This window comes from Caretta caretta, chromosome 16, assembly GCF_965140235.1.
Source record: "Caretta caretta isolate rCarCar2 chromosome 16, rCarCar1.hap1, whole genome shotgun sequence".
Classification (NCBI taxonomy): Eukaryota; Metazoa; Chordata; order Testudines; family Cheloniidae; genus Caretta; species Caretta caretta.
Genome location: NC_134221.1, coordinates 19608723 through 19627549, shown reverse-complemented (window position 1 = coordinate 19627549; position 18827 = coordinate 19608723). Strand labels below are relative to the sequence as shown.

General features: G+C 46.4%; 1 protein-coding gene across 1 annotated transcript in view; it reads right to left on the bottom strand.

Annotated features, from left to right (window-relative positions):
• NOTCH1 (notch receptor 1) overlaps positions 1 to 18827 on the bottom strand; it is an 84182-nt gene that overhangs the window by 38646 nt on the left and 26709 nt on the right. The gene's annotated exons all lie outside the window — the stretch shown is intronic.

Here is an 18827-nt window from a genome sequence, read left to right as displayed (position 1 = left end):
TCCTCCCAAGTGCAGCCTCTGTCCAGAATTTCACAGCCCTAACAACCACAGACAAAGCCACTGGGCAAGTCAGACAGCACCTAACCCCCTTCCTGCAATCGGGTCTGTGCAGGTGGACCCCTTGCGTCTGTGAGGAGACTCACTGACTGGTATGGAGTCTGCCTGTGCAGACTGGATTGCAGGCGCTACATGACAGGGACCGTGTAATCATATGATTGTACAGCACCTAGCAGAGACTCTGACTTCCTGGGGGGGTGCTCAAAGCCTTGCCTCCTGCCCTAGGCCACGACCCTGCTCCACCCTTTCCCCCAAAACCTCTCCCCGCCCTGCCTCTTCCCATCCCTGCCCCACCCCCCATGTTTCCCCCCCCCCGCTGCTCCCCCTCTTCCCCACCCCCTGAATTGCTGATTGTGGTGGGCAGAAGGTGCTGGGAGGGAAGTGGACGAGCTGATTGGTGGGGCCTGCTGGCGGGTGGGAGGGGAGGAGCTGATCCTCAGGGCTGCCAGTGGGTGCTGAGCACCCACTATTGTTTTCCGTGGGTGCTCCAGCCCCGGAGCACCCACGGAATTGGTGCTTATGGCACCTAGCACAATAGGGCTCCGATCCTGATCCAGGCCTGTAGGTACTACAGTAATATACAGGTTTATTAACTATAATGTTTCTTCTCTGATCTGTTACCATTTGCCTTGTGGGGTGTGACCATCACACCGATGAGAAAATGCCAGGTTTAGTCTCAGACTGAGTTACACATTGATCATTAAAAACAAAGTAAACACACAGAGGGCAAACAGCAGCTCCCTTTTTTGGCAGCTCAGTGCAGGCTGTCGGGGGTTAAATACACCTGGTACAAGACAGCTAGGTAGATTGTGCAGGGGAAAAGAAAGGGAGAAGTTCAGTCTGTGCTAAAATCAGACAGAGAAGAGCCCACTTCCCATCTCAGATGTATTGTAAAAAGGTAGTTAGACTAACACTAGCATACAGATCCTGTGCTCTCAGCTTGAATAGGCATTTTCCCTCTTAAAGCCTGATATAGGCTTCTGTGCTTGGTCCATAGCACCGGGTTGCTTTATCTTAGGACAATTTTTGCACATGTGGTTTCAGTTACAGCATCTGTTTTGGCTTCTCCCCTTCCCCGTCCTTTCATGGGCACCTTTGATTACCCCCGCGACCTGCTGTGGAGGAGAGAAAGAAAAACACTCCCTGCAGCCCGCAAAGCTGCCAACTTCCATGCCTGCGTGGGAATCACTTTCACACACACCCTGTAGCTCCCATCCCTTGCCACCTGTCTCCAACATTTTCCAGAGCACAGAAGTGCCATAAATCACTGAGATTTCAAAGAGCTTGTGCGGCATCTTCCGACCCCCTTGAAGCACAACCAAATAACTGAAGCTTGGGATCCAAGCAAATTGCCTTTCTCAGACCAGCTGAGCAGAGGAAGAACAATCCCCAACCCCCCCTCCTGTCCCTAACCAATATCAGAGCTGTTGGGGTCTATTTCTTTAAGGGATGCCAGTCAGCATAGCGCATGTTTGCTGGAAATACCATTTTATTGATTTTTTTTAATATGCAAGTCTAAGATCAAAGCGACCCAAGCACTGATGATACGCGTGTGTGAGATATATTCACTCTGCTTGAAATTCCTCCCTGTATAGAGAGCCAGGACAAACGGACCACTTGAGGCCTATTTTGAAGATTTACGTGGGGTATAGGCCTTGTGCCGGCTTCTCTGGAGAAGGGTGAATTTCCCACTAAGGGAAGGAAAAGATGAAAGAGAAGCATGGAACATATGCCAGCCCCTGCCGGATAGCATGCAGAGACCTGCAAAATAATAACACCTGGCTCTCATGTAGCACTCATCATCAGTAGATCTCAGAGCACTTTGCAAAGGAGGCCAGCGTCATTATCCCCATTATACAGATGAGGAAACTGAGGCACAGAAAAGTGACTTGTCCATGGTCACCCAGCAGGCCCGTGGCAGAGCTGGAAATAGAACCCAGGTCTCCCGAGTCCCAGTCCAGTGCTCTGCCCACTCGGCCTTTGGATGTTTAACTAAAATGCCACATTGCAATCATAAGACGAAGTCCCTCTAGAGACCCAATCAGGGTTTGTGGGACACCAGAGAGTATTCTGAACAGTGCTAGGAGGTTTTTGTACCCACATGCTTTTTTTCCCTGGATAGATTCCCTCGCCCTCTCCTAAACAGTAAGCCAGATTTGACATTGACAGATCAATTTCCACCCCTCTGTCCCGAAACATACAGCTGGCCTTTCCGACCGTGCTCTTAATTCCACCACTTTGTCTCAAGATCTTGGCCACTTGCAACCTGACAGCAGAGAGCTTAAAGGGGTTGCATGCAAAGTGCCTTCAGAATGATCTGTGATCAGGGGCCCCTTTGCATTTTGACATGTGCAGCAGCCAAAGCCCCTAGTCTAACAAAGCCCTTGAGCATGTGTATAATGCTAAGACCCGAGTCATTTCCCTGAAGTTAATGGGACTATTTATGTGATTAAAGTTACTCGTCAGCTTGAGTGCTTGGCTGGATGGGCGCCTAAAAGGGCCACAACTCTCATGTAAAGTGCTTTGAGATCCTTCTGGCTTTATGTAAACTTTACAGTATTACTATTTCATCGACAACCGACAGCTTCCCCAACTTCCCTGTCTTGCAGAAATCAGAGTCAAACATATCTCAGCATTGGCAAACAAGAGCTCAGCTTTAGCCTGGATAACAGGTGTGGCATATTTATGCTTTCTCTTACATTACAGTCTTCCTAAACAGCTGCTCAGTTCTTCCTTGAAGATAAACGCTTTCCAAAGCAGTATTCTCTCCAACAGTGGGAGGGGGCCAAACAAACACATGCCTGATCCTTATCTCAGCATGAAGGCCTTTTAAAAAAAGACACATGAAATGGCCACTGGCCCAACCATCTGTTACCAAAAGCCAAAAGGTCCAAGCCAACTGGCTCATGAAAAAACAAAACCAGGTGATGGGAATGGGTTGCAAATGGGGAGTGTTTTCTGACCTAACACTTATGTGCTTTAACATAAGCCAGCCTTTCAGGGATGATGGCAGGGAGGAAGAGAGGAGGAAGAAATAAGGGCCAGATTCTGCCCCCCAGCGTAAAGACACTGATCTCCTTTATAAAACACTGAGATCTACTCCTGACAAGCGTGATATCAAAGCATGCATTGTTTTTGTTACCTTATTCTGCACCTAGCCCCACTGAAATCAACAGGATTGCTCACGCGGTAAAGGGCTACTCAGTAACGGGTGGAAGGACCTAGCCCCAAATAAATATGGGTAAAACCCAGCAGAAAATGGAAGCTGTGAAACGGTGACCTTGCGAAAGGGCTGAGCAACTTCAACGAGCACTGAAGTCGGCAGGAGCTCAGGGTACTCTGCAGCTTGCAGGACCAGGGGATTGACATGCTATGCACGGAATAAATGGTCATTCCTGACTCACAAACAGTGGTTGCTTAAGTTTGCTTTGTGGTATCCCCGGTCCTCCAGTAACTGACCAGGCTTAATGCTTCGAAGAGATTCCCTTAACCCCACACTCCCAAATCCTCCCAGCAAAGATGAATCTCCTGCAATGAAGTGGGGTTCGCCCTTATGTCTGCGCCCAGTTGTTCTCTTTGATTCACTCATGAATTAAACAAGAAGGGGGCGGGGGGAGGGAACAACAATCGGATTTCAATGCACCCCATTGTTGGGAACGACCCGACCCGCAGCAGAGACCCCTCCAAGCTGATGACAACAGGGAGGGGGAAGGGTGGGATAGGGAAAAACTTTCAGAGGCAAGAGGGAGGGCACTTGATCCTCAAAAGAAGGTTCTGGAGACAAGTCTCGTCAACACCTCTCTGGCACAAATCCGCCTGGCTCAGCACCTTTTGTTTGGCCTTTTCAACACAAGATGCTGTTTATTTCGCTCTTTGAACTGGGATGCTCGCATTACTGCGCTTCAAAGGGAGCTTTACTCCATTGCCTTGGCCCTGCCAGACTCTAATCAGCAGCCTCCCCAGAAAAGGAGCACATAAGGAGTGAAATGTGACGGACATGGGCTGGATCCGGATCCTGAGCCTGGTGACGCAGCTGTAATTCCAGAGTCACTGTTCTGCAGACAGCGGCAGGGTGACCTGGCATATCGAGGTATTCCAGATTTACACAGATGTAACTGAGAGCAGAGTTTGGCCCACCCTGTTAAATTCTCCTCCAGACATTTGCCTATTTCACATTATTTGGCGACCATCAAAGCTGTAACTGGGGGAAATGAGTTTGGAGAAAGATTGTAGTGAGTTACGACAAGGCGTAGTTCTGTAGCTCTTGGGCCCTGATCTACAGCCCGTTGAAGTCAATGGAATGACCACCACGGACTTCAACAGGCCCTGGATCTGGGCTCTGGTCACATGCTTTTAACAGCCACATGCAATAAAGCTACTCACAGTGGGGAGCTGTGATCAGAATCCCTCCTGCCTTGCCAGAAATGTTAGCACTACAGCTCAGTAAATTGGTTAGAGACAGAGCCTCAACTAGCATAAGTCCCCATAGCCCCACCGACATGACTAGAGAGATGCTGATTCACACCAGCTGCGAATCTGGCCCTGAAACCCCCTTTTTTCTTTTTTAATTCCCCACTTGTCAATATTTAAGAATTCGATCACCCTTCAAACTTATTCAATGCTTTCTTTTCCCCACATGACCAAATCTGCGGATTTGCTGACAAGCTACTGGCTGTGGGTAGTCATGAGTTACACTTCGCGATTGGTCATTCGAGGTCACAGTATTTTTTTGCACTCGTGACTGGATAACTTAATCCTTTTATAAAGGAGGAGGAGTTGGATAAGCTATTTATGGTGCAAGCATTTGTGCAAATATATTTGCACGAGGACTGGTGAGACTTCTGCTTTCCCCAACTTCCATGTGAACAGCGGTGGCAAAGAGTCACTTGTACAGAAGTTCATAGAAAACAAACAGTGGCTGCTAGCACCACTGATGTGAACTGAGGCCTTTAAGCCAGCATAAGGCTTCTTTGCCATTTCACCCTGCCATGTTTAGCAGCAAAGAAAAAATTACCTGGATCTTTAAGCATGAGATGCCTCTTACTTCACTTCCTGTTGGCATAGCTCTACGAGCATCCTTAGTATGAGTAAACAAAGCCATGAGGCTAACTCAGGTTATGCAAGTGGCAAACTGAGCCTTCTGTTCTCACATGCAACTCTGTTACTTCATTGTGATCTCATCCTCCCAACAGCTCCCATTTGTGTTTTGTCCATCTGTTGGGTCCTGTCCTATTGTGAGCTTTCTAGGTCAAGGACTGGCATCTCTGTTCCTCGTCTGTGCAGCACCTAGAACAGCAAGGGCCGGAGCCTTGCTCGAGGTGCTTAGGTGTTACCGTAACAGAAATAAATAATATATGCATATTTAACATCTGATCCTCCAAGCGGCTGAGTCCTCAGCTCCCAGAGAGAACAGGATCAGAAACACACTGAGCTGAACTATCTTGATTTTCTCTAATGAATACTTCGGCGCTCCACAAAGCCTCGTTTCAAACCCGACACTGGGCAATACTGAACTGCTTCGGAAGTGTGAGGTTCCTGTGGTCCCACCCTGATAGCCTGCAAACCGCCAAAGAGTTTACAAAATGCCAAATATTATTAAGCCCCAAAGGGGCGATTCTTCCAATGAGCATAGCAAGCGTAAAACCCAGAGGTATTCCAGCCTGTGCTAAAGCCACCAAAGAAGCAGGTTGCAAAACGTTCTACTGGGAGATGAGAGAGGCAGGAATACATCTAGGTCCCGTCCCCCCTCCTCCCACAGCCAGTCCCCCCCTTTTTTTAACCTGATTCTGATTTCATTGTTGGGGATTGTGTGAGAATTTGTCAGGATTCGGAGACATTTTGAGTTAATGAGATGGCATTATCCAGGCCCAATGAAAAAGAAAATGTGTATAATAATAAATCAGGGCATCTGCTGGACACACAAAGGCTGTGGGGAGCAGGTGTGCATGTTAATGAGGGGACGGCAGCTGCCGTGTACCCTGCCGTCCAATAAACTTCAAGAGCTGCACAGGGTGGGCGGGGGGCAGCTTCGGGGATGGGGAAGGAAGTGGACTTCTGGGTGGCTGAATTGCATCCCTGCGTTAGGGAATTCAACAGGCTGGTTTTGAAGCCTGCTGTTCCTATGAGAGAGGCCATTGTGCAGCGCACCCCTCCTCTCCGTCCCAGAGGGCCAGCGAAGGCACGCCGACTGTAAACTGCTAAAGTGTGCAGTCATCTGTTAAAACCACCATTTTCCCCCTTTTTTTAAAACAATCCTCAGAACTTTCACAGTTGCTTGCGATGAGAACATCGCAAGATTCTCACCCGTCTCCATCCTAGAGAGAGAGAAAGAAACAAAAAACCCCAATGTGCCATATTAAAACCAAACCAAACCGGCCTCTGCCGTTAGGAATACGCTGTGAAACCGTCTTCAGCTCGCTCAGTGGCGCCTTCCTATGTAGGGTCCCTGCAGAGGCTCAATGGTTTGTGAAGTGAGAAGCAGGGGCGGGGGAAGAGGGTTCTGTATCCAGGGATGTACTGAATTGCAGTGACATTATAATCTTGGAAACCACTCTCCTTTTAATATCAGCCTCAGTTCATCTGGCATTCAACCATGTTCTAGTGGGAATTGAATCAAAGGGAACTGGGACGTGGTGGGTTCTTAGTAATTCCATAATTGGAATTCAGATTCATGTGTGGTGGGGTTTTGTCAGGATTTGAAATAAGGCTCACATGGAAACTGCTGGGAGTAAAGCCCACCCACCCAATTAGTTTTCGGACCATTTCCAATTTAGATTCTTGTTAGCAGCGTTTTAAGATTCAGTGGCTATAGCTCAATCAGAAGTTATGGGCCTGATGCAGCAATCACAGAGTGAAAGTTCCTGGCCTGTGTTATGCAGGAACTCAGACTAGTTGATCAAAAAAGGTCCTAAAAGTCTATGAATATATGATCATGTTAAAGGGTCTCTAAATTTACAAATCTTATTTTAAACAAACCAATGTCCCTGCCTAGGTCATCAGTAACACTGCAGAACATTAACAGCAAAAGAAGTGTTAAGATGCTATAAATTGTTATGCTCTTTGTTTACTTTCTGCATTTCTCACACCTTGGACAAGGAAGCCACTTTCATATTTACAGGTTTCAGAGGAACAGCCGTGTTAGTCTGTATTCGCAAAAAGAAAAGGAGTTCTTGTGGCACCTTAGAGACTAACCAATTTATTTGAGCATGAGCTTTCGTGAGCTACAGCTCACTTCATCAGATGTATATCGTGGAAACTGCAGCAGACTTTATATATACACAGAGAATATGAAACAATACCTCCTCCCACCCCACTGTCCTGCTGGTAATAGCTTATCTAAAGTGATCATCAGGTGGGCCATTTCCAGCACAAATCCAGGTTTTCTCACCCTCCACCCCCCCACACAAATTCACTCTCCTGCTGGTGCTAGCCCATCCAAAGTGACAACTCTTTACATAATCAAGTCGGGCTATTTCCTGCATAAATCCAGGTTTTCTCACATCCCCCCCACCCCCATACACACACAAACTCACTCTCCTGCTAGTAATAGCTCATCTAAACTGACCACTCTCCAAGTTTAAATCCAAGTTAAACCAGAACATCTGGGGGGGGGGTAGGAAAAAACAAGAGGAAACAGGCTACCTTGCATAATGACTTAGCCACTCCCAGTCTCTATTTAAGCCTAAATTAATAGTATCCAATTTGCAAATGAATTCCAATTCAGCAGTTTCTCGCTGGAGTCTGGATTTGAAGTTTTTTTGTTTTAAGATAGCGACCTTCATGTCTGTGATTGCGTGACCAGAGAGATTGAAGTGTTCTCCGACTGGTTTATGAATGTTATAATTCTTGACATCTGATTTGTGTCCATTTATTCTTTTACGTAGAGACTGTCCAGTCTGACCAATGTACATGGCAGAGGGGCATTGCTGGCACATGATGGCATATATCACATTGGTGGATGTGCAGGTGAACGAGCCTCTGATAGTGTGGCTGATGTTATTAGGCCCTGTGATGGTGTCCCCTGAATAGATATGTGGGCACAATTGGCAACGGGCTTTGTTGCAAGGATAAGTTCCTGGGTTAGTGGTTCTGTTGTGTGGTATGTGGTTGTTGGTGAGTATTTGCTTCAGGTTGCGGGGCTGTCTGTAGGCAAGGACTGGCCTGTCTCCCAAGACTTGTGAGAGTGTTGGGTCATCCTTTAGGATAGGTTGTAGATCCTTAATAATGCGTTGGAGGGGGGGTGGGGGGGATGTGAGAAAACCTGGATCTATGCAGGAAATAGCCTGACTTGATTATGTAAAGAGTTGTCACTTTGGATGGGCTAGCACCAGCAGGAGAGTGAATTTGTGTGGGGGGGTGGAGGGTGAGAAAACCTGGATTTGTGCTGGAAATGGCCCACCTGATGATCACTTTAGATAAGCTATTACCAGCAGGACAGTGGGGTGGGAGGAGGTATTGTTTCATATTCTCTGTGTATATATAAAGTCTGCTGCAGTTTCCACGGTATACATCTGATGAAGTGAGCTGTAGCTCACGAAAGCTCATGCTCAAATAAATTGGTTAGTCTCTAAGGTGCCACAAGTACTCCTTTTCTTTTTACTTTCATATTTGTTTAGGGTCGGTTTCCCTTTCAGTTTCTTAGTGCAGCAACCTACAGCTTACAAGCACTACGGGCAGCTGTTTTAAAATAGCTGTTGGGTTTGTATTTTTCTTTAGTTTCACAGAAATATTTTTGTTGCTCTTAGGTTTTGAAAAGGTGGTTTTGTAGAAATTCTGAACATTTGGGGCCAAAATTCATTTGACAACACTGCTTATAGGCCCCAATTCAGCAAAGCATTTGCTTTGCTCCATCTCACTGGAATATAAGTATGCACTCAACTGATTTGCTGAATCAGGGCCTAAGTCCTGACACCTGGAAGTTTGCAACACTCCTTGGGAGAGAAAACTCTGGCCATACCAGACAGCAGAACTATTCTGAAAGAAAGGGAACTGATGTGTGCAAAGAATGCAAGACAAAAGTGACCTGAAAAACAACGAGGAGTCTGGCTCGTTGTTTTTGTGGATACAGACTAACATGCCTACCCCTCTGATAAAATGGACTTGGTAATATTAGCACCTTTAGTTTCTTTCTTGAAGGAGCAGATAGGGGCAAACACAGAAAGACTGGATAAAATTTACTATTAAAGCAAGTTTTAAGCAAAAAGCAACCAAACAAAACCCACCCGGCTTTATTCCTGTTGTAATCAATGCAACACTGCAGGTTTATATGGTACATTGACTAAGACCCGGCAGGGCTCTGCACTGACTCCAGGAGCCACCTGCACAGACCCAATTGCAGGATCACGGCCCCTAATTCCCTGCAACTGCTGAATTAGAACCATCAAAACTAAAAAGGAAAGAAAAAAAGTGTCCCGGTGTCTCTCTCTGCTATGCACTCAGTACTGGAAGCAATGGGATGTCATTCCCACTTGCCATTGGGGAAAACATATTCCTAATCCAACTCTAGGGAAATAGCTACCATCAAATCTCACTCTGTGGAGCTCTCCTTGCAGGTTCACATTAATCTGATTATCTTTTCAAAACTATGGCGTGAGGGCTTCCTCTATCCCCCAGCTGCGGGCATGAATATTGCCGTCTTTGCAGAGACCATCAAATGGTTATCAGTCTCATCAGGAATACTGAACGCTGACACCAGCAACTCCTTAACTTAAGCTTGTTTTTTCCATGCTTGTAAGGCATGGAAACAAGATAATTAATAATATCTTATACATTTCTAGCACTGCCCACCCTGCAGGATCTTATAGCTCTTTACAAACAAGAATCATTTGTCATTAAAAACCACCAACTTCTGCAGTTCATGGGCCCATATTTGCAGACACACAGGGGAGTAACTTTACTTGTATGTGCAAGTGGCTGCGGGATCCACTCTTAGAACAGGGAGTGAAGGGTACTGTAGTTAGTTGAAATACAAAGAAGATTCCACTGAGTGCCAACTTTTGCAATTTTATTGCGAGTCTGACACTGTTTGGTGTTTTAATTCAAGCCCCAGCTCTGGGAATCCTGTGATTAGCTGACAAGCTCAGTTTTCATTTAAAAAAAGTTTCTGGTCCTTATGGTTGCAGAGAAAAGCTCGAAAACATGATCCATGTGACACCTAAAGGCTCAGAAACCAAAGGCAAATAAAAAGAATCCAAAATGTATTATTTTAAATCTTCTGATTTTTAAATCAATCTCATGATTTTAAGGCCTCACTCATGACTTTGGATGCTTGGGGCTGACAATACTGGGATTCAGGGAAGTGAAATGTCACAGTCTGAAATGGAAATTAGTCAAGGCGACTAGAGGATTCTGAAAATCCCACCAGGTGCCGAAATACCTTTAAAAATCCAGCGCTCAGTTCCTTGGCTAAATTCCTTTGAAAATCCAACGCTAACTCCTGTGAAAAGTGCCACGGGATCTTTCCTGATCACAAGTGGGGAGATCTTTCAGACTGATCCCGTCGTCAGTTAACCTTGGTTTTCACTGAATGCAAAGAGACAGCATAGCCCCTTCTAGCACCAGGATGCAGCATTTATTGTTTTAACTCAGGCCAGACGGAAGAAGGAAGCAGTGTTGGTAGTGCTCTTCCCAGGTTTTTCTTAGCTGTCTCCCACCCCATCCAACTACTAACCAGACCCAACCCTGAACAGCTTAGGAAAGTAAACAAGATACAAGCTACTGGCAACAGCACAGGGTCGGTCCTGGGGCCGGTTTTGTTCAATATCTTCATAAATGATCTGGAGGATGGTGTGGATTGCACTCTCAGCAAATTTGCGGATGATACTAAACTGGGAGGAGTGGTAGATACGCTGGAGGGCAGGGATAGGATACAGAAGGACCTAGACAAATTGGAGGATTGGGCCAAAAGAAATCTGATGAGGTTCAATAAGGATAAGTGCAGGGTCCTGCACTTAGGACGGAAGAACCCAATGCACAGCTACAGGCTAGGGACCGAATGGCTCGGCAGCAGTTCTGCGGAAAAGGACCTAGGGGTGACAGTGGACGAGAAGCTGGATATGAGTCGGCAGTGTGCCCTTGTTGCCAAGAAGGCCAATGGCATTTTGGGATGTATAAGTAGGGGCATAGCGAGCAGATCGAGGGACGTGATCGTCCCCCTCTATTCGACATTGGTGAGGCCTCATCTGGAGTACTGTGTCCAGTTTTGGGCCCCACACTACAAGAAGGATGTGGATAAATTGGAAAGAGTCCAGCGAAGGGCAACAAAAATGATTAGGGGTCTGGAACACATGAGTTAAGAGGAGAGGCTGAGGGAACTGGGATTGTTTAGTCTGCAGAAGAGAAGAATGAGGGGGGATTTGATAGCTGCTTTCAACTACCTGAGAGGTGGTTCCAGAGAGGAAGGTTCTAGACTATTCTCAGTGGTAGAAGAGGACAGGACAAGGAGTAATGGTCTCAAGTTGCAGTGGGGGAGGTTTAGGTTGGATATTAGGAAAAACTTTTTCACTAGGAGGGTGGTGAAACACTGGAATGCGTTGCCTAGGGAGGTGGTAGAATCTCCTTCCTTAGAAGTTTTTAAGGTCAGGCTTGACAAATCCCTGGCTGGGATGATTTAATTGGGGATTGGTCCTGCTTTGAGCAGGGGGTTGGACTAGATGACCTCCTGAGGTCCCTTCCAACCCTGATATTCTATGATTCTATGAACTGTATGGGGTTTTGGTCCAGGATAGTGTGACTGCCCCGGGACCAAAATGTTTTAGCAGGGCGTTTAGAGACAGACTTTTAGCCCTCCTAGCCTCATTCACCCATGTAGCCCGATCTGTGAATCATATATTAATTACATTGATTCCATAAGAATTCTCAGTTATCACTCTGAGGTTTGACAGGTTCTTGTCCTGAGATCAGGCCCAGTATTATTAAAATGACTGTATAGTTGTAAACCTCGATGGGCACAGTTGCAACACTCACACTTTAGGAACCCTGGTGTATTTGTAATAGTTTATTAATACAGCTAGCAATGTCACAAACACTCTAACCGAGGTAGAGATGCAGAATGGGCATCTGAACATCCATATACTCACATCACCCCTTGCACAACAACCTGAAGTGTTAGCCATTATCTTCCTCATCACCATCCTCCTCATCACCAATGGCCATCATCCAGGCACCTCCCAAAAGTTAAATCTCTCTCTTCTCCTGCCCCCAGGCTGGTGTACAACTTCTTTAATATGTTACACTGATGCTACTATGTTTAATGCATATTCAGTAGGGGTTTCTCCCCTCTTCCTTATTTGTATGTCCTCACCCTACTAACGTTGGGCTGCATTTCTCCTATAAGTTAGTATATTAATGATCTCAGCTTATTCTCCAATATGTCCATTCAATCCATGGAACTCTTGTGGTCAGACATCTGCAAACATTCCCATCCTAAAATATCCCAAAGGTGGTGTTAGCTCATGTTCCTGTAGCTGGCTGGTGTCGTTATGGACAAACGTCTCCCTTAAACACTCTACTCACAGTTCCCCAAAACTTAGGGGTGACCGTTAGGCCACTGGTCTGTGCCAAAGTTCATAGGCCTCAAGCCATATGCTAACTGCTGACGCCCAGGTCTTACAGGAGACAGGCTTGTAGGTTCCTTGCATTACTGCTGAATTAAATAAATGCAGCAGCTAGCTCTATGGGCTACACCAATCCTCCATATAACAGATCCCACCCTTAAGCAAACTACCTTTACACAGCAGGGCAATCTGAGCTGAATAAGAATTTGCACTAGACGTGTCAAAGATACACATTCGTTTTCATGTGCTGACAGGCAGAATATAGGCAAACCCCCCTGCATCACAGAGGGGATCTGCTTTCTCCCAAACCCCAGATTCCCTTTGAAACCACCAATAGCTCATGCCAGAAATCAGTTCCCAAGGCAGAAATCCCGACCCATCCACAGCCCGTTCCCAAAGCAAACAAGAATGGCTAAAATATCTGTGTTCTCCCTGCTGGGAGAAGCTTCCATTTATTCATTAACCTGGCGATGAAGTGTCAAATATTTCAACTGCAAAAAGAAAGGATGGATAGAAGACTCCAACAGGCAAATGACACCTGAGCTCAACACCTTTCACCAAATACTTTCCCTTGCACCCACACTGACCTCGCTAAGTTATTTAAGATGCTGCCTGGGTGGGAAAAGGTTGAGTTAGCACACTAGGAGAGGACACACCGGTGACAAAGTTGCCTCCTGACCCCCAAAATCCCCTGCATTTTTAAGATAACATTTTCAAAATGATCTGACTCAAATGTGACTGATATGATCAGGTGAGATCTTGCGCAAAATGGGGATAAGACATAACAGAATGCTGATAAAGCAACCAGTTTCCGACACGTGCAGATACAGATACTGGGCAGCATTCTCAGCTGCCGTACGTCGGCTCATCCCAATGGAGCTATACCGATTTACACCAGCTGGGCTTCTTGCTCTTTACGCTCACTCTGACGTCCTTTCAGTTTAGTGACGACACAGGGAGTTTGATGGGTCAGCTCCCGTGACACCACTGTGGTGGGTTTGGCTTTTTTTAAAGGTATGTCCCTGCCAAATTTTCTAGTAATAAAATGTAATATGGTTAAAAAAAAAAAAAAAAAGGTGGCCAGGGAGGTTCTAATTCATAATCCTTAGCATTTCTTTAGCACGTTGTATCCCCAGATCTCAAGCTGCTCTGCTAAGGTGGGGATCATTGCACGCTGCTCTCCCTTCTATAGATGGCGCACCAAAAGGTGAAGTGACTTGCCCAAGACCATATTGTGAGTCACAGTGGCAGAACTGGGAGTAGCAGCCCCCAACTCCATGCACCAGCTGCTGGACTATGGCTGACTTGAAATGCTACATAGTATGGTCACTTTCATCCACTGTGTCTATCCCAGGCTCTAACAGATTACAACACAAATATTAGAAATATTACGGTGCCCAACCAGTTCTACATCCATGGATTGTATAAGTGTGTGTGTGTGTAAACCACACCCACACACATGCTCGTATGACTTGTGGATGTAGGAGTTGGTTGGGTACCTGTTCTAATGTTTTTAGATTACGCATACCCCAAATAAATTCGTTTCCTGTGTGCTGAGTGTCTAAGAATATGGTGTACTCAAATATGCATTTAAAAGAGGTAATACAATGTAAATACCCAGGGCCCAGTGCAGACCAGGTATCTTCCACTGAAGCCAGCTGTTCTTCCCTATGTCTGGTCTCAATCTGGCCTCCAGAGTATCACAGAGCTGATTGCAAAGAGACTAGTATAACTGCGTTCTAAGACAGGGCTGGTGAGATAGTGGCACAGAAGCACAAAGTGCAGACTCGGGGGCTGACAGCGTGCAGGGACGGGGAGGACGCATGCCAAAGGCTGGCCCGTGTCTGTTGTTCAACAATAGCGCCTCCCCTTTTGTTCACTTATTTCAATATTTCCACTGTGCAGGGATTCTCTCTCTCATCTTACCAGCAACAGGTTCTGTCCCTCATACACTATAGAAATGCAGCCACTGAAAGCATCCTAAGGCAGATGTTTCTGTGACCTTTAACCCAGGACTAATTCAGAGTGTTGCTGTTTTCCTTTCTAAGCTAAGCTCCCATCTGCCACCCCAGGGACAGATGACAAGCCAACTGCCCTCCCCACCCCCAAAGCAAAAACGACTGACAAGAAACCCAAGACTACACTCCTACGGGATGTGCATCACATGATGGGGGAGAGCAGCAAAGCCCTCACAAGACAGACATGGTAACATCCTATGCTATGAAACAACCAGCATTTTAAGGGCTTCTTGCAGATGAGGTTATTGAAAAGATGCCAGGTGTGTACAGCAGAATCAGCACTTGTAAACAGAGCCAGCCTGCATTTCCCAGTTAGCATCACACGAGACTATTACTAACCCATGAGCTTTCAGCCGCAGACACCCCACTTAGGTTTTCAGGGTGGCAGGAGGAAAACTCTTGTCATAGGAAGTGGGTGTTTTCCTGGCCAGCGCTGGGCACTGTTGCCTCCAGTGCAAAGGGATAAAGCCACAAATGAGAGTCAGTAGGGCTCAGAACAAAGCCTGACTGGGAAGTTTTAATGTTATGCCCCATGGACAGCAAACAAGACGGTTTCACCCACAGAGCTCCAGCAATCCTAGGACCATGGCATTCAGGAGGCGGAGTCACTTATTGGAGATGGGGGTGCATGGCAGCTGCTCTAGAAAATAGCCAGAGGTGCTTGTAATCCCACCTAGCAAGGCTAAGTACATGCCCCAGGAAGAAAATGCTGGTGGCCTAGTACACCAGCCTGGGGGCTCCCTTAAGACTGGCCTTCTGGTGCGGTTAGGTTCAGTGAGGAAGAATCAATAAAAAAAGGTGTGGGGTGGGGAGGGGGTGAGTTTGGAACCAGCACCTCACACCTTCTAGACATCCCCACCAAGTTTACACTGACCTGCTTAATCTCAGGCACGAGCAAGTAACTTCTTCCTAACTCTCAGCTGCTGGAAACATAAACGGCCATGTTTGTTTTCCCTTAAGGTAAAAGCACCTGCGGGAAAGTCTCGGAAGGAAGGGTCATGGCTTTCATTAGTCCCCCTGCCTTTGAATTAATGGGGCCCGTAGTTTCCCTCTGCCTCCTAAATAGCAGTCACTTGCAGGTGAGAGTGCTCTCAGCTCCACAGCTGACATCTGCCACTCACACCAGCCCCAGATTTCCAAGCCTTCGCCTTGCATTTCCTGCATTCCCTTCGCCCCATTGATTACAGGTGTCGCCCTCAGAGATTACAAATCCTGCTGTGCTCCAGGTGGTGTTTTATGGACAAGTCCCTGCTCTCACATCACAGGGATTTATTTATTTATTTATTTACACCAAATGCCTGGGTTCAAAGTTTACAGCTATTCATCAGCCGGTGGGTAATGTCGCCAGCTGACAATAAAAGCAGCACTTTATCATCTGTACCAGGAACATATCAGAGCTTGGCGAGGCAGGAGCTAACCTCTCAATGTTAGAGATTAGACTCCAGGGCCTTCTCCATATGGCTGGCAATACAAGAGTGTTCCCTACAGTAAATTCCCCAGGGGATCTGTGCATTCTCAAGAGACAGGGCTTCTAATACCTCCCTGGGGATGAACCTCACTGCTGCATAAAGGGACAAATAGGCTGAATCATGCTGTCAATTTTTAGGCAGACATCTTCAGTGATTTCACTGGAACAGGGATTTCCTACCCTTCCTCATGGTAATGATGTGGGCACATGAAAGGTGCATCTGCAGATGTAGGGGCTCAACACCTTTCACAATCTGACCCCAGACATTCTCCTTCGTTAGCATTCACAGCATTAGCGTATGCTGGCGAGGCTTGAGAGGGAAAGATGGAAAGAGCAGCTGTAAAAGAAAAAAATACTTATCACAAGATCTGGTTGCACAGCGATAGATCGGAAAAAGAAACTGTTGCTTTATGGGGAAGAAAGGTCTTGTGGCTAAAGCACAGGACTGGGAGTCAGGAGTCTGGTTTCTAACTTCGTTGTGTGGTCTTTGGCAAGTCACTTCACTGCTCAGTGCATCCATTTCTGCATCTGTAACATGAGGACAATCACGCTCCCCAAACCCACAGTGTAATGTTTATAAAGAATGTTAGGATGAAAAGTCCTACACAAATGCAACCTATGCTGAATGTGCATAGAGCACACCCCAGCTGTAGCCACGAAGCGAATCTGTTGTTCCACAATATTTGTGGCCTTTTAGCAATGATCCTAGATAAGCCACCTGACCTGGTGTCTGAAGAGCGCCTGGCACAGCATTCTTTCCATTGCTCGGAAACAGCACAGCAGAGGAGATGAAAATCAAATCCATGAGGTATTCCCTCCGGGGTTTCACGTCATACTTCACCATCCTACAAAATGCCCTTTCCCAACAACAAACTAGGGCGTGGACCTCACTGAGCCTTAAAGGCAACTTCCTCGATTTGGCACAGTATCTCAAAGCTAAACAACTATCTTTGTGATAAGAATATATGTAGCATGTGCTAAAGTAACATCAAACCAAATGTTTGGACAGTCTTGTCTCTGCTTTGATCTCCTCATTCTCTTGGCCCCCTCAATGGGGCAGCCATTTTGGTCTTGACGGAAAGAGAGCTCAGAAACCGTGTTCATGGCAAGCTTTAAATTCCACTGTAGCCAAATGAGCCAAAAGATCATCCACGCACCATGCAATAACCCGACTCCCTGTCTAGGTCAAAAGCAGGGGTGTTGCAACACAATTTGGACCTGTTCACCGGCCAAATTCCAGCAGAACCCTGACTGGCCAAACGCTATCTGGATATCCCAATAGTGGAACATTTGCCAATGACCATCAAAGAAAAGGAGACTCTCCTTGAGTTGGATGCACTATAAAGGATATGACACAGCTGAACAATTTCTGATTCTAAGCAGTAGAGGGCAGTGGTGTACAACCAGTTCATTAAACTATTTTGCAGCATTTATAGTGGATAATGGTCATCTCCATGCAGATAAACAGGAACTAGAACTGTCTACCTCTTGGGCAAGTCTTTAAAAAGTCCCTTTATGTAAACGAAATACATGTCTAGTAACCCAGTGGTTGCTTGAAAACAACTGTCAGGTCTGTTTTTACTGTTAAACTCCTACACAGAGGAGTTTATTCACCTAGTTAGATCACTGGTTTCTATTCAGCTGAATTCTCGCTGGAGAACATAGGCTACAATCAAGCCCATATTTCTTAGTTTAAATTAAATGATCAGCCTTTCAGCTGTGTGTACAGTGCCTAGTGGGATGGGACCCTGATCTCTGCCTGCAGCTCCAGGCCCTACCGCAATACAAATAATAATAGCAAGGCCCATTGGTAGAGAAAAGCTGCTCTTGGGGACACAGAGAGAAAGATTTGCTTCCCGTATTCCAGCTGGTGTCCTGGTTTCATTCATGCACTGAAAAATCAGTTCATTTGAGAGCAATTAGTAGATCCTGATTTCCACTTAGAGGCATAAACTCATGGAAGCTGCTCTCCCTGAGTGCACACCAGCCATGGTGGTCACCGCAGAATTCCTGTGAGGAGCGTTGCCAAGGATTAGACATGAAAACTAGTGTCTACGTGACAGCTTAACGTCAGGGCGTCAGCCTAGCTAACTTTGGAAGCATCCCATCTACTTAATTGCAACCTGGAAATGGAGGTGACAGCAAGATAGCTTGCATCTCTTGGTCTAGTGCAGTACAAGCTAAGGTTTTCCTGCCATGAGAGAAGACAAACAAGCATGGAAAATTGGTCCCTGTGGGAAAGCAAATAGCAGGAGGAGTCCCAGGTCTGTGCACTAGCCAGAGGTATACTACAGTCTCTCTCTTTCAGCCTGATGCATCCTTTCTTGGACTGCCTTCCCAGTGTGGCTGTGTGAACAAGTCACCAGATGTTCCAGGCACAGCCTAAAGGTGGAAAGGAAAGACAGCTTTGTCCTGTTGGCCATCTGCCATGATTCCTCAGGGCTACCACGGGAACATTCCATGTTTTAAACTACTTTCTCCTCCAACAGGGCTCTGACAAGGAGGTTGTTCCAAGGCCACCACAATTTGGGGGAGGAAGGATGGTCTTGTGCTTAAGTCACTGAGTCAGAAGACCCACGTTCACTTCCCAGCCTTGCCACATACTGCCTGTGTGACCTTGGGCAAGTCCCTTAACCTCTGCCTCAGCAGGGATAAAAATAGGAACTCCTTTCCTTTATCTTGTCTATTTAGATTTTTAAGATCTTCAGGACAGGGGCTACCTCCTATTTA